At 42.4% G+C, this 12,071-nt stretch overlaps 1 protein-coding gene across 3 annotated transcripts in view; it reads left to right on the top strand.

Annotated features, from left to right (window-relative positions):
* The window catches only part of HBP5 (SOUL heme-binding family protein), a 377,592-nt gene that overhangs the window by 181,980 nt on the left and 183,541 nt on the right, over positions 1 to 12,071 (top strand). The gene's annotated exons all lie outside the window — the stretch shown is intronic.

The raw sequence follows: 12,071 nt of genomic DNA, 5'->3' as shown, positions 1-12,071 counted from the left end.
CTGACTTTCGTTAGTGGAGAGTGGAAGGTCTTGTGACTCACTCTCGATTGATTCATCTTCATTATTATTTATATCAGTGTTCAACAGAGCTAAGTTGAGACGAGATGTAGAGATGGTAGATATCAGGATGTCATGTTGATGGATGGGTTCGCAGGTGGAATTCTTCCTAGTTGAGAGGGAGTGTTAAAATTGGCAACTAGGGCCAAATTCCACTTTGGACAACTCATTTAATGAAGAAAATTATTGCATTAAATTCCTCTCTTCGAGAGGACCAAAATCAACCTAAAGATCATCAAATTTGGTCAAAGAAAAATTATATTTTTAATTTATGTTCACTCACATGTAAATTATCAAGGTCAGCCTCACCTCTATGTAGGCTCATCAAGCTCAATGGTCACGTCTCTTGACCACAACGAGTTGTATATATAGAGGCGCTATTGAAATTTCTAAGTCTGACACGTTAGAAATTCCTACTGCATTATCTGGTTTATTTCACCTACTTGTTTATTCCATTAAGAAGTTATTTATATATATATAAATACTGAAAATAAACACAAATGCAACCTTAACTCATATACAGATCAACAACTAAAATACTAGACAAACACACAAGGGACACCATTATTTTTGGACAATCGTCCCCGGAAAAACCCAATGCGGGAAAACCGGTGCAACAGTTCTGAGGGTTTTATTATTAAGCAGCTTTCTTGAGTATAACTAGGGTGCCAAACTATTTCACCCAACAGAGATTTCTATCTGGCAGTAATACCTCTTTTCGGAAGCAGATATTTAGCAAGTTTGCCCCACAAAAATCCTTCTAATGCTTCTTCAAGGCTCTACGTCAGCCTTGCTAACCTCTGTGTAGCTCTGGAACCCCCTGCATCAGCCCTCTGCCTCTCTGCGTCAGCTCTCTGGCCTTCTGCGTCACCCACGCAGGCCCTGCTAGCCTCTGCGCAGTCTCTCTGGTCCTCTGCGTGGATCCTGCTGGCTCTGCGTAGCCTCCTCAAACATTGCGCTGGCCCTCTGGCACTATCTTTGCCTCTTTGCTATGTACTCATTGCCCCTCGCTGCAACTCAGGTCACTTGTTCGATTTCTCTCAGCAAACCCCACTCTAGAAAATTGAATTCGCTGATCAATCTTGGTGTATCTCCAACTGACCCGTGAGCCTCCTCTTATACTTTTCCTATTGAGTCTTCAACGACCGAGATTAAGTCTCTAATCAACAGCTAACATTAGATTTGGCTTGATCCACGTCATTTAGAACATTCTCACCCAATTTTATATTAATACCCATTAATATTTTAATTTTCCTAAGTTTAGACTTAAGAATTCCATTAAAAATATTAATTATTTTAATATCTCTCTAATCGGGTGGAATTTCCTGAAACCATTTCTGGGTCTTGGAGATCTCATGTGCTTTAGCTTCTCCACCAATTTGCATGGCTAGAGCACATTTGATGCTACCACAAATCAGCAGTCCCTCTTAGCGAGGAATGTGCTCTAGTAATGCTCTAAACATCACACTGATCCTCCAACACCGGTACCTGTGTTGATGCTTGCCCTGCTTCCCAACATCCATTGCACTGCTGCCCATGGCTCTGCCATTGCCACTGCTACATCTGTGCTGCAGCTCTGTCTGCATCCGTGCTGCTGTTGGTCCCTTCTCCCAACACTGCATCTGCACTGCAACTCTCTTCTCAAATGCTGCATCATGCTGCCCATAGCATTACCACTGCTAATTTCTGCACTGCAACTCAGTTACTGAGAAGTAAGTAACTGATCTACCCAACTACTGACATCCTTGTCAGTGTGGAAGCCTCCTGATGCTGAAGCTACCTTTGCTGCTATCCTGTGCTCCCTTTGCTGCCTTTACGTTGCTACAAACACCTCTGTGCCTCTCGCACTGTTGCAACCACCTCTGTGCCTCTTTGCACTGCTGCAACCATCTCTGTGCCTCTCGTACTGCTGCAACCCCCACTGCGTTGCTACAGACCCCTGCACTCTAGCATTGCCTTATCGCTTCATCCGCATCTTACTTCTACTGACATCTGTCATCCTGCTACTTGTCACTTGGGGCTCCTGTAACTGGATATGATCCAAGAGTTTGGGTACCTCAAGGATCCTGCCCCTCATCTTCTGTAGTCCTCCTGACTACAACTCAATGTCTCCCCACCTCTTCTTTAGAGGTGCATGAGCACTCATGGCACAGTCGTCATCAGTCTCGACTTCTTTCTTCGCCTTAGTCGGAGCTGCCTTGGAGTCAGAAGCGTCTCCCTTATTTTTCGTCCTAGGACACTGAGTTGCATAATGACCCAACTCCCCACAATGGAAGCACTTCACCTTGGAGATGTTCTTCTTCTTCCTCTTCCCTTGCTGTCCCGCAGATATCAGAGCTGCATCCTCCTCCTCCTCTTTCTTGATTCAACCTCCTTTGCTGCTACTTCTAGCCTTGATCAACCGTCTGATCTCTTCTTGGCAATGAGGTTCCCACATCTCTTCCCATCCTGGGAGATCAACTCTACCCAAAATGCTTTGGACAAATGTCTCCCAATTCTCGAAGACTGCATTCAGTGCGGTCCTCACCATGAACTCCTGATCTGGTGTGGCCCCGATGGAAGTAAGTTGGTCCCGAATCTTTTACAACCTGCTGAAGTATAGATCTATCTGCCCCCCCTTCTGCATCTGATTTGACCGCAGCTGATTCTCCAACAACATCTTCCTCTGCACGGAAGTGCCCTGATATAATGTCGTCAAGGTATCCCACATCTCCTTTGCCATGTTCTTCTTGGCAATATGCGGTATTACATGATCCTTGACCCATCAAGGATTATGCACTTTTCCTTCGCCATTGCATCCTCATACCTTTCATTATCAGCTGGGTCGACTGGGATAGCCACAGTTCTCAAGGTGAAGCCCTTGATGCGATGTCTATTCAGAATAGACAGGATCCCCGCCTTCCAGATGACAAAGTTTGAGGCCTCATCCAACCTGTCCTGATTCGTTAGTCCGTTCATTGCCATCTCCGCTCTTCTACTGGACTCCCTCTGAGTCTGGATTTCCCTCCTGGAAGTTCTCTCCTAGACTCCCTCTGAGTCTTGATTTCCTTGTTGGAAATCTTCCCGCCAACTGTTGATCCGCTCTTCTCCGATCCTCTTTGCAACTGCAACTCGGATTTGGATTTCTTGGCTAGAAATCCCTCAAGGGAACCGCTCCCTATACCTTGGTTCTGTCCCGTTAGGTATTGTTCTTCTTTGACAACAACGACACCCCAACAGCTTCCCAATCCATAATCTGCCCACAGCGCCCTAGGCCTCAACAACTGAAGAAATTGAGCCTCTTAGCTCTGCGCAATCCCGACAAGACTTAATTGCTCCTCTGGCCAACTGCGTCAAGCCTACCTGGCTGAGTAGGATGACGTGGCTCTTCGTGAGCCTCTTTTGCCTCTCTCTTCCTCTGCGCTGGCCCTCTCTCTGGCTCGAAATGATGACGTAGGCCCTCTGCGTCACTCCTTCTCTGCTGCTTTCTGCTTAGGAGCAGCTCTGTCTCTCGGGACAACTGCTACTACTACAAATGCCTCTGATTAAGCTGGTGCCTTCAATTCTCTTGTGATCTGCAATCCTCTGATACCATGTTGAAATTTTTAAGTCTGACACGTTAGAAATCCCTACTGCATTATCTGGTTTATTTCACCTACTTGTTTATTCCATTAACAAGTTATTTATACATATAAATACTGAAAATAAACACAAATGCAACCTTAACTCATATACAGATCAACAACTAAAATACTAGACAAACACACAAGGGACACCGTTATTTTTGGACAATCATCCCCGGAAAAACCAATGCGAGAAAACCAGTGAAGCAGTTCTGAGGGTTTTATTATTAAGCAACTTTCTTGAGTACAACTAGGGTACCAAACTGGTTCACCCAACAGAGATTTCTATCTGGCAGTAATACCTCTTTTTGGAAGCAGATATTTAGCAAGTCTACCCCACGAAAATCCTTCCAGTGCTTCTACAAGGCTCTGCATCAGCCTTGCTAGCCTCTGCGTAGCTCTAGAACACCTTGCGTCAGCCCTCTGCCTCTTTGCGTCAGCTCTCTGGCCTTTTGTGTCACCCACATAGGCCCTGCTAGCCTCTGCGCAGTCTCTGTGGCCCTCTACGTGGCTCCTGCTGGCTCTGTGTAGCCTCCTCAATCACTGAGTTGACCCTCTGGCACTATCTCTGCCTCTCTGCTATGTACTCACTGCCCCTCACCGCAACTCAGATCACTTGTTTGATTTCTCTCGGCAAACCCCACTCCAGAAAATTGAATTGGCTGATCAATCTTGGTGTATCTCCAACTGACCCGCAAGCCTCCTCTTATACTTTTCCTATTGAGTCTTCAACGACCGGGATTAAGTCTCTAATCAACGACTAACATTAGATTTGGCTTGATTCATGTCATTTAGAACATTCTCACCAAGTTTTATATTAATACCCATTAATATTTTAATTTTCCTAAGTTTAGACTTAGGAACTCAAAAAAAAAATATTAATTATTTAAATATCTTTCTAACCGGGTTGAATTTCCCCAAACCATTTATGGGTCTTGGAGATCTCATGTGTTTTAGCTTCCACCAATTTTCATGGCTAGAGCACATCTGATGCTACCACAAATCAACAGGTGTCTTCAACCTCATTTGCACACAACATATTAGACATTTCTCTCAATGAAATGGGTGCAAAAGGAAGGTTAGCTCCAATGAAGAAGGAAGGGACAGTTTGACGTCTTGTTTGGGTTGCCTAATGAGTTGGGTTACTTAGGCTGGAGGCTGAGTCTGCTAAAGGCAAGTTTGGGTTTATACGAGTATTGTTCTGGGCTCCCTTGTCACCTATCACAGATCCGAGCTGTCATGGAGGATGACCGCTGGCATAAGGAGGGTTTGGGTGTGAGCTTGTGGTGTGAAAACCCTCTCCTTGGTGGGCCACATTCTCAAGGGGCCTACCTCATGCTAGCCACAGGCATTATCTTGTTGATCAGAGGGACGAGAGGATGATCATGAACCCAGGTTAACTGCAGACCCATCTTCATGAAAGCTGGTTGGCATGCAGGTTTGTTTGCGTGTTGAATTAAGTGAAGACTTGTACTAGAAGAAGGACAGATTGACTTGAAGAGAGGCTGCAGCAGTTGGATGTTGTGGATGTGTTTATGAGGGCTGTATGCCACAACCCTAACCAGGAGCAGCAAGGGCATGTACAGAAATGACATGATTTGCAAGCAACCTTAACCAGTCCAAGCCTCTTCAGCTGTATGACATCAGAAACAACTTGATTGCTTCAAAATTTCTATTGTGATTGGGCCATCTATTGATCTAAGGGGTGTGCCTCTGGATGTTCAAATTGGCAAGTCAATCTTGACCTTTTATTGTACTCTCTCTCTCTCTCTGCTGAACATTTGATTATAATAATAAGAAGAATTGATCAAGGGTTTTCCCTATCATGGGGTTTTTCCATGGCTTGAGCCATATTCATGTGTCCTCTTGTCTTGGTTTGTCCTTTGCATTATTTATTTATGTTCTTTCCTCAATTACTGTCAATGTGATAATAATTGATGTGATTTATACTAAAAGAAATGGTTTGATAACTGGGCTATATGGAAGATTGAAGTAACTGTCCTATGCAAAGAACATGTTAATCAAAATTTAACATGGTATCAGAGCTAGGTGAGGTCAAGCCCAAGCAAGAGTAAGATCAATCAATAATTCTGTGTGGGCTCCTTCTTCGTCAAGATCAGTCATATAGATTTGGATGACGGATTTTCTGAGGCCCATATGGTACTGTTCTGAGACAAATTTCGTTTATGATCTATGACAGCTTCGCTTGGTTAGCAACTTAGCACAGAAACTGAATCTGCATGCCTTGGCACAGGGGCTTATCTTCGCGTGGCAGAGTTTATTAATTTCTTCTGGCATGGACCATTAACTACGCATGGCACAGGATCTTACCTTCACTTGACTATGATATCTCTGTTATGGCTTCATGGTTATCTCTGCATCACAGTCATAAATCTCTGTTGGATAATGACACTTTCGCATTACATGGATTTGTCAATTATAAGATACTCACGCTCAGTAGATTATGTATGGTCACGCTCTTTTTATCATCACTTGAGTGTCTCTATATAGACGAGTCTTTGTATAGATGGGTCTTGGCACTTATAGATACTCATGATCTCGCACAACAGTCTCTATATGCATGATTTTGGACAGTGGTATCTATGTTTATGTTGGTCCCAGATAATGCTACAGGTTTGTATATATAGTACAATATGTGTATGGCACCATCGCTGCAGAACAATATATCTGATCTTAAGACAGTATATATATATATATGATGATTTATACATGGTCTTGATGTCTCCAAGGCATTATATGGTTGATCTCGACATCACTCCGTAATATGTCTCTGCACTACATGTATGATGGCCTCGTGGTATCATCTAAGGCATTACAATCGTATGGTATCGTTCTGTAGTGTTATGGTATTTGAACTTTTTCTTAATCTCTCAAGGTATGATATATGGGCACAATCTGCAGTCACCGATGGTACGGTTTGCAATATGTATGTTTCACTACAATATGTGATGGTTGATCTTTACACTTTTCATATATTTTCGGCATCCATGTCTCAGTAACTGGTACAGTCTCGGGTACTTCAATATGATATATGGTTTACTCTACAGTTCATAATTTGATTTCGATGCTCTGCTCTCTAGTATAAATCACTCCCTGGCAAGCCACTCACTGTGATGCTCGCTCTCTGGTGTGGCTCAATAACGTTGCTGCAACAACTTGATAAATGACAGCGTCATATTATCGCTTAAAAGGATCTGATCTCAAATCTCATTCTTTTAGAGATGTATCCATCAAATTCTGGGCAGTGGTATAATAAGGAACATCTATAAAGAGTATCACTCTGAAGAATGCTGAATATTATCTATTTTAATCTGCACCTTATATCAGTGAGGAGACCAAGTCCTAGTCTTATGGATTATATACTCACTCAATTCGAGTAGACTGTGTCATCCATAAAGCCGACCTTGGGACAGTCCCTGTGGCAGTGTGTCAAGTCGCTGACACTTATGTTGAAGAACTCTTCAAAGCCTTATCTATACATGTCAGGGCAGACACATTGATAAGTCAATGATCTTCCTGGAAGCTTAAAGACTCGATACCCTAACAAGTCAGCTTGATTGTCATCAGATATTGGAGCTCCTTCATTTTAATGGGATTCACTCTTGAAAAACTGTTAGAAGAAGATTTCTAGCCCAATTTTCTCAATCCTCTGTCATAAAGAGCATTGAGGAACCGTTGTCTGAAGAAAGCCTAGAATAATGGATCATTACCCTGCTCACAGTATTGGACAGCAACATTGAAGCATCTAATCAGTTAGATAAGAATGTACGCTGACCTGAATGTAATTTTCTGCCTGTTCCTGCTACTGTGATATTTTCAGCTCCTCATTAAGAAAGCCAATTAGTTACAGGCATTTGAATGGGTCGTTTCCTGTGTGCAATGTGAAGAGCCCTGTTATGAAGTCCTGTGTGAAGGAATCCAAACACTCTAGAGCCTAGGCTGTTCCGTTTATTGACTGCCATATCTTGAAGAATGCAGATCTGTAATATGAAAGTTTTTATATCTTATTCTGGATTAAATCAACCAAAAGGATCATTCGACTTAGAGGGATTTGGCACCTTCATCTGGCCTGTTGCTTTGGATAAGTCTGCTCTCCTTTGTAGATTAAACCTGAGTGATTTTCTGTGTTTTCCCAGTAAAGCTCACAACACTACTTTGATGGTGCAAATTTAATGCATGTGAATTGTCTTGGGGAGGATATGTTTTGCATGGAGACTTTCTTTGGATTGATAAAGTGATGCTTGCTTAGATGGTGCAAGTTTAATGCTATTTTTCTTCACACCCAAACAACACATCAATTCACTCACACCCAGAGCATCAGAGGGTTTAGTACCAGATGGTTCCCAAACAAGCCCCCTTCCCAACTCGACTGGTTCCTCCCTAGCCCCAACAGAGCAACAAAAGACTTATCCAAAGCTTTTTTTTCTTTGGCCTCAAATGTTAGGAGTATCTCTCTCTCCTACATCCCCCCTAGGGTCATGCAACCAAACTCCTCATTGGATTTAAAAGACTTTGATAGTGAGCTAATGCCACTGTTGCCCCCCTCACCATCGACTATCAGACTCAGGCACTCTTAACATTATTGATCTCCATCCCTGGACTTATTTGATTAGCCTTCTACATGATCCAGTTATCTACATGTGTATGAGGCTGTCCTACTATTGTATCCTTCTTTACCTCATTTTATCATAGATTTAACTTTGGCATCTTCTATGAGTTGTGTCTGCACTCCCACTTTGTACTCGTACTGGCTGTATCCTTCTATCCCATTGACCTATTTATGGTCACTCATTGGACATTAATAAAATTATCCTATCTTATCTTCCATTTTTCATTAATTCCTAAAATTAGGGTTTATCTTGTGTCATATTAAGAATTGTAATATCTTTTATGAACTCTTGTTTCTTGTTATGCAAAATGTGTCATCAAGCATTTGTCAAATGAACTAGATTGCATCCTTTGACCTTAAATCTCCTTGAATTGAAAGTCGCTAGGATTTGGGAGTAAGGCAAATTCTCTCTCCTCCCTCTCCATCCAAGGTTCTCTTCCATAAACTGTCCTATTGACTCCATTGCCCTATTTGATTGAAGGCGGGTTTCTTTGTGTCAATCAAACCAATAGGATTTGGGAGTAAGGCAAATTCTCTCTCCTCCCTCTCCATCCAAGGTTCTCTTCCATAAACTGTCCTATTGACTCCATTGGCCTATTTGATTGAAGGCGGGTTTCTTTGTGTCGATCAAACCAAATTTTCATTTGTATCATCAGAAGAACTATCAGGGGTTTTGATTGGAGCTATTTTTTCATCTTAAATATTCTCTTCTATGGGGAATGGAGCGTAATCTTCAAATAACAAGGAGGTTGAATCAAATCCTCCTCGATAATGGTGCCACAAGATGTTGCCTCAAAATCTAGCAGTTCTTGTGAGAGGGCTCACAAGACAAGAACTAGACCAAGGGACAACAATGAGGTGGAGGTCCATTGTCACCACAACACTCCACCTCCTGCTCTTTAGTGGATTTTCACCACAAGGGAGGCTTCTCGGTATAAGTCACCTAATAGGTATTCTAAGGATATTCTTCGAGGTGACAGATGGATACGCCCAAGAAGGGCACTCAAACTATGTACAAGGCTTAATCCAATGGGACAAGGAATAGCATACACTTGACGAGGCCTATCAAAGGCACTTATGACCCAGGGTTTAAGGAATACTCAATGATAATGGCTTACCAATGTGCATAAGACCAAGAAAAGGCTTGTGAAAAATTGATATGATCAACAAAGGAGCCACAAGCCTTCAACAAGCCCTAAGTTGAAGCCTTGTTGATTTAAGGTTTCCTAGGGCAAAGTTACCTAGGGCTTGTGACATGAGCCCTAAGGAGGAAAATTTAACTGTGGAAAAGGCTTGATTTTGATGCAATGAGACTTAGTCTATGTGTACGACCTCACAACAAACCAACGCACTCCTCATAGGTGAATTCAACCTTATGTTCTAGCCTAGTGGCTTGCCTTGGACGACTGAAAATGTAAGAAAGAGAGAGAAATAGGTTTAAAAGGATTTTCAATGAAGTATGATCACCTATGTGGAAGCTAGTGCTTGTTCCTTGGGTGATGGAGTCTAAAGGGAATTTATTTATGGAGATATTAAACTGTATAAGGGAGTAAGGGAAAGAAAAGGAGTTACCGCTTTATGAGAGGATACAATCATGAGGAAATCTTACTTGAAGGTCCTCAAGGGATCTCATACATTCTCCAGCTAAAACATACAATACTTTACCAAGATTCCATAGAAATATATTCAATTTAACAAGAACATAGAAACCCGAGCAGAAATTATTCCATGCAATAACCATAAAAAAGATAATCAACAATAAAGATACTCACAGGATATGCATGAACAAGTTCTTTATTATCCCAAAGTGATGCCTCTGCAACAAGAGCTAGTCTCCAAAAGCAAAGTTATACACAAAGATCACATCTCCACAAGAATACAAAGCTACAACAACTAGGTCAAAATCCTCTAGGGAGGCTGAAATAGTCCACAAATGATGATGAGAATCAAATGTGAGGTGACAAATATTATATGAGGTCTGCCCAACCAATATTAGCCTAAGAAGCCCCTAAAACAAGTTTGACAACAAGTAAGCCTTGGGTTACAAGCCAACCCACTAGCTTAATGCTAAAATATGCCATAAATGATCCACACGTGTGTTGATTTTTGGTAGCATCGGATGTGCTCTAGCCATGAAAATTGGTGGAGAGGCTAAGGCACATGAGATCTCCAAGTCCTAGAAATCGTTTGGAGAAATTCCACCCGGATGAAGAGATATTAAAATAATTAATATTTTTAATGGGTTCCTAAGTCTAAACTTAGGAAAATAAAAATATTAATGTGTATTAATATAAAATGGGTGAGAAAGTTCTAAGTGACGAGGATCAAGCTAGATCTAATCTTAGTCGTTGATTAGGGACTTAATCTCGCTCGTTGAATTGTCAACAGGGAAAGTATACGAGGAGGCTTGAGGGTTATTTGGAGACACACCAAGAGAGATCAAGAATTCGATTTTTTGGGGCAGGGTTTGCTGAGAAAATCGAGTGAGTGATCAGTTGCAGCGAGGGGAAATTCAGCAAGAGGCTGAAGAATACATATCAGAGAGGCAACAAAGTGCCGGAAGAGGCAGTACAGAGGCTAGGAGAGCTGACGCAGAGGCAACAAGGGTTGACGCAGAAGCTAAGGAGGCCAGTGTAGAGGACGCAGAGGCTAAGGAAGTTGACGCAAAGACCGTAGTGGCTGACGCAGAAAGTTTCAAAGGCTTCATTGAGGTGATTCAGTGGGATAGATTGAGAGCTGATTGGTTAACGCAGAGCTGAGAGCGTGACGCAGTTCTAGAGGAGTGCGTGGAGTAGCTTTCACTGTCCAGCACAAGGAGCAGCTGGAGTCATTGTGGGATTGTTCATCCAGTTGCTGATAAGCTGGAATATCTGTCTCCGGATAGAGGTATTGCTACCAAGGATATTTTTTGAAGGGTGAGCCATTTTTGGCACCCTAGTTGTATTAAAAAATCTGCTTAATAATAAAATCCTCATATATGCCGCACTGGTTTTCCTGCATTTGTGTTTTTCCAGGGACGATTGTCCAAAAATAACGGTGTCCCTTGTGTTGTCGCAATTTATTTCTGTTGCCGATCTGTATGTTTGTGAAGGTTGCAATTGTGTTTATTTCGATGTTTATATTATTAAATAACTTGTTAATGTAAATAACAAGTAGGAGATAATAAACCAAATATTGTAGTAGGGGTTTCTGATGTATTAGATTTAGAAATTTTCACATGGTATCAGAGCGATTGTAGATCAAGGAGGACTGGAGACACCAATAGAAGAAATTTGAAGATTTGCAGCGGAGAAGTAGCTATCCCGAGAGACAACGCGGTTTCAAAGCTGAAGAGGCAATAGGAGTGATGTAGTGCAAAGAGAGTGACGCAGAGGCTCACGCAGAGCCTGCATCAATATTTTAAGCCAGGAGGAGAGCCAGCGCAGAGGCAGAGGAGGGGCAGATCAAGCCTACGTAGTGCCCGGTCATCTTTCTCAGTTAGGAAGGATTGACACTGAGGCCAGGAGGAGCTGATCCAACTCTCACTGTGATTGCGCAGAGCCATAAGGGCTCAGATTCTTCAGTTGCCGGGGCTAAGGGAGCTGTGTAGATTGTGATTTGAGGAGCTGGTGGGACGTTGTTTCTGTCTGTGCAGAATAGTGTCTAAGGAGACAGAACCAAGGTAGATGGAAGCACTACCTCGGAAGATTTCTAGCCAAGAAATCCAAATCTGAGTTGCAGCAGCAAAGGGGGAATGGAGAGGAGTGATTCGACAGTTGGCCGATTTCCAGGTGGGAAGTCGA

This window comes from Pinus tabuliformis, chromosome 2_2 (assembly GCF_031772625.1).
Source record: "Pinus tabuliformis cultivar Carrire ecotype Pingquan chromosome 2_2, CPIR1, whole genome shotgun sequence".
In the NCBI taxonomy this organism is placed as follows: Eukaryota; Viridiplantae; Streptophyta; class Pinopsida; order Pinales; family Pinaceae; genus Pinus; species Pinus tabuliformis.
This window is presented reverse-complemented; position numbering and strand designations above follow the sequence as displayed.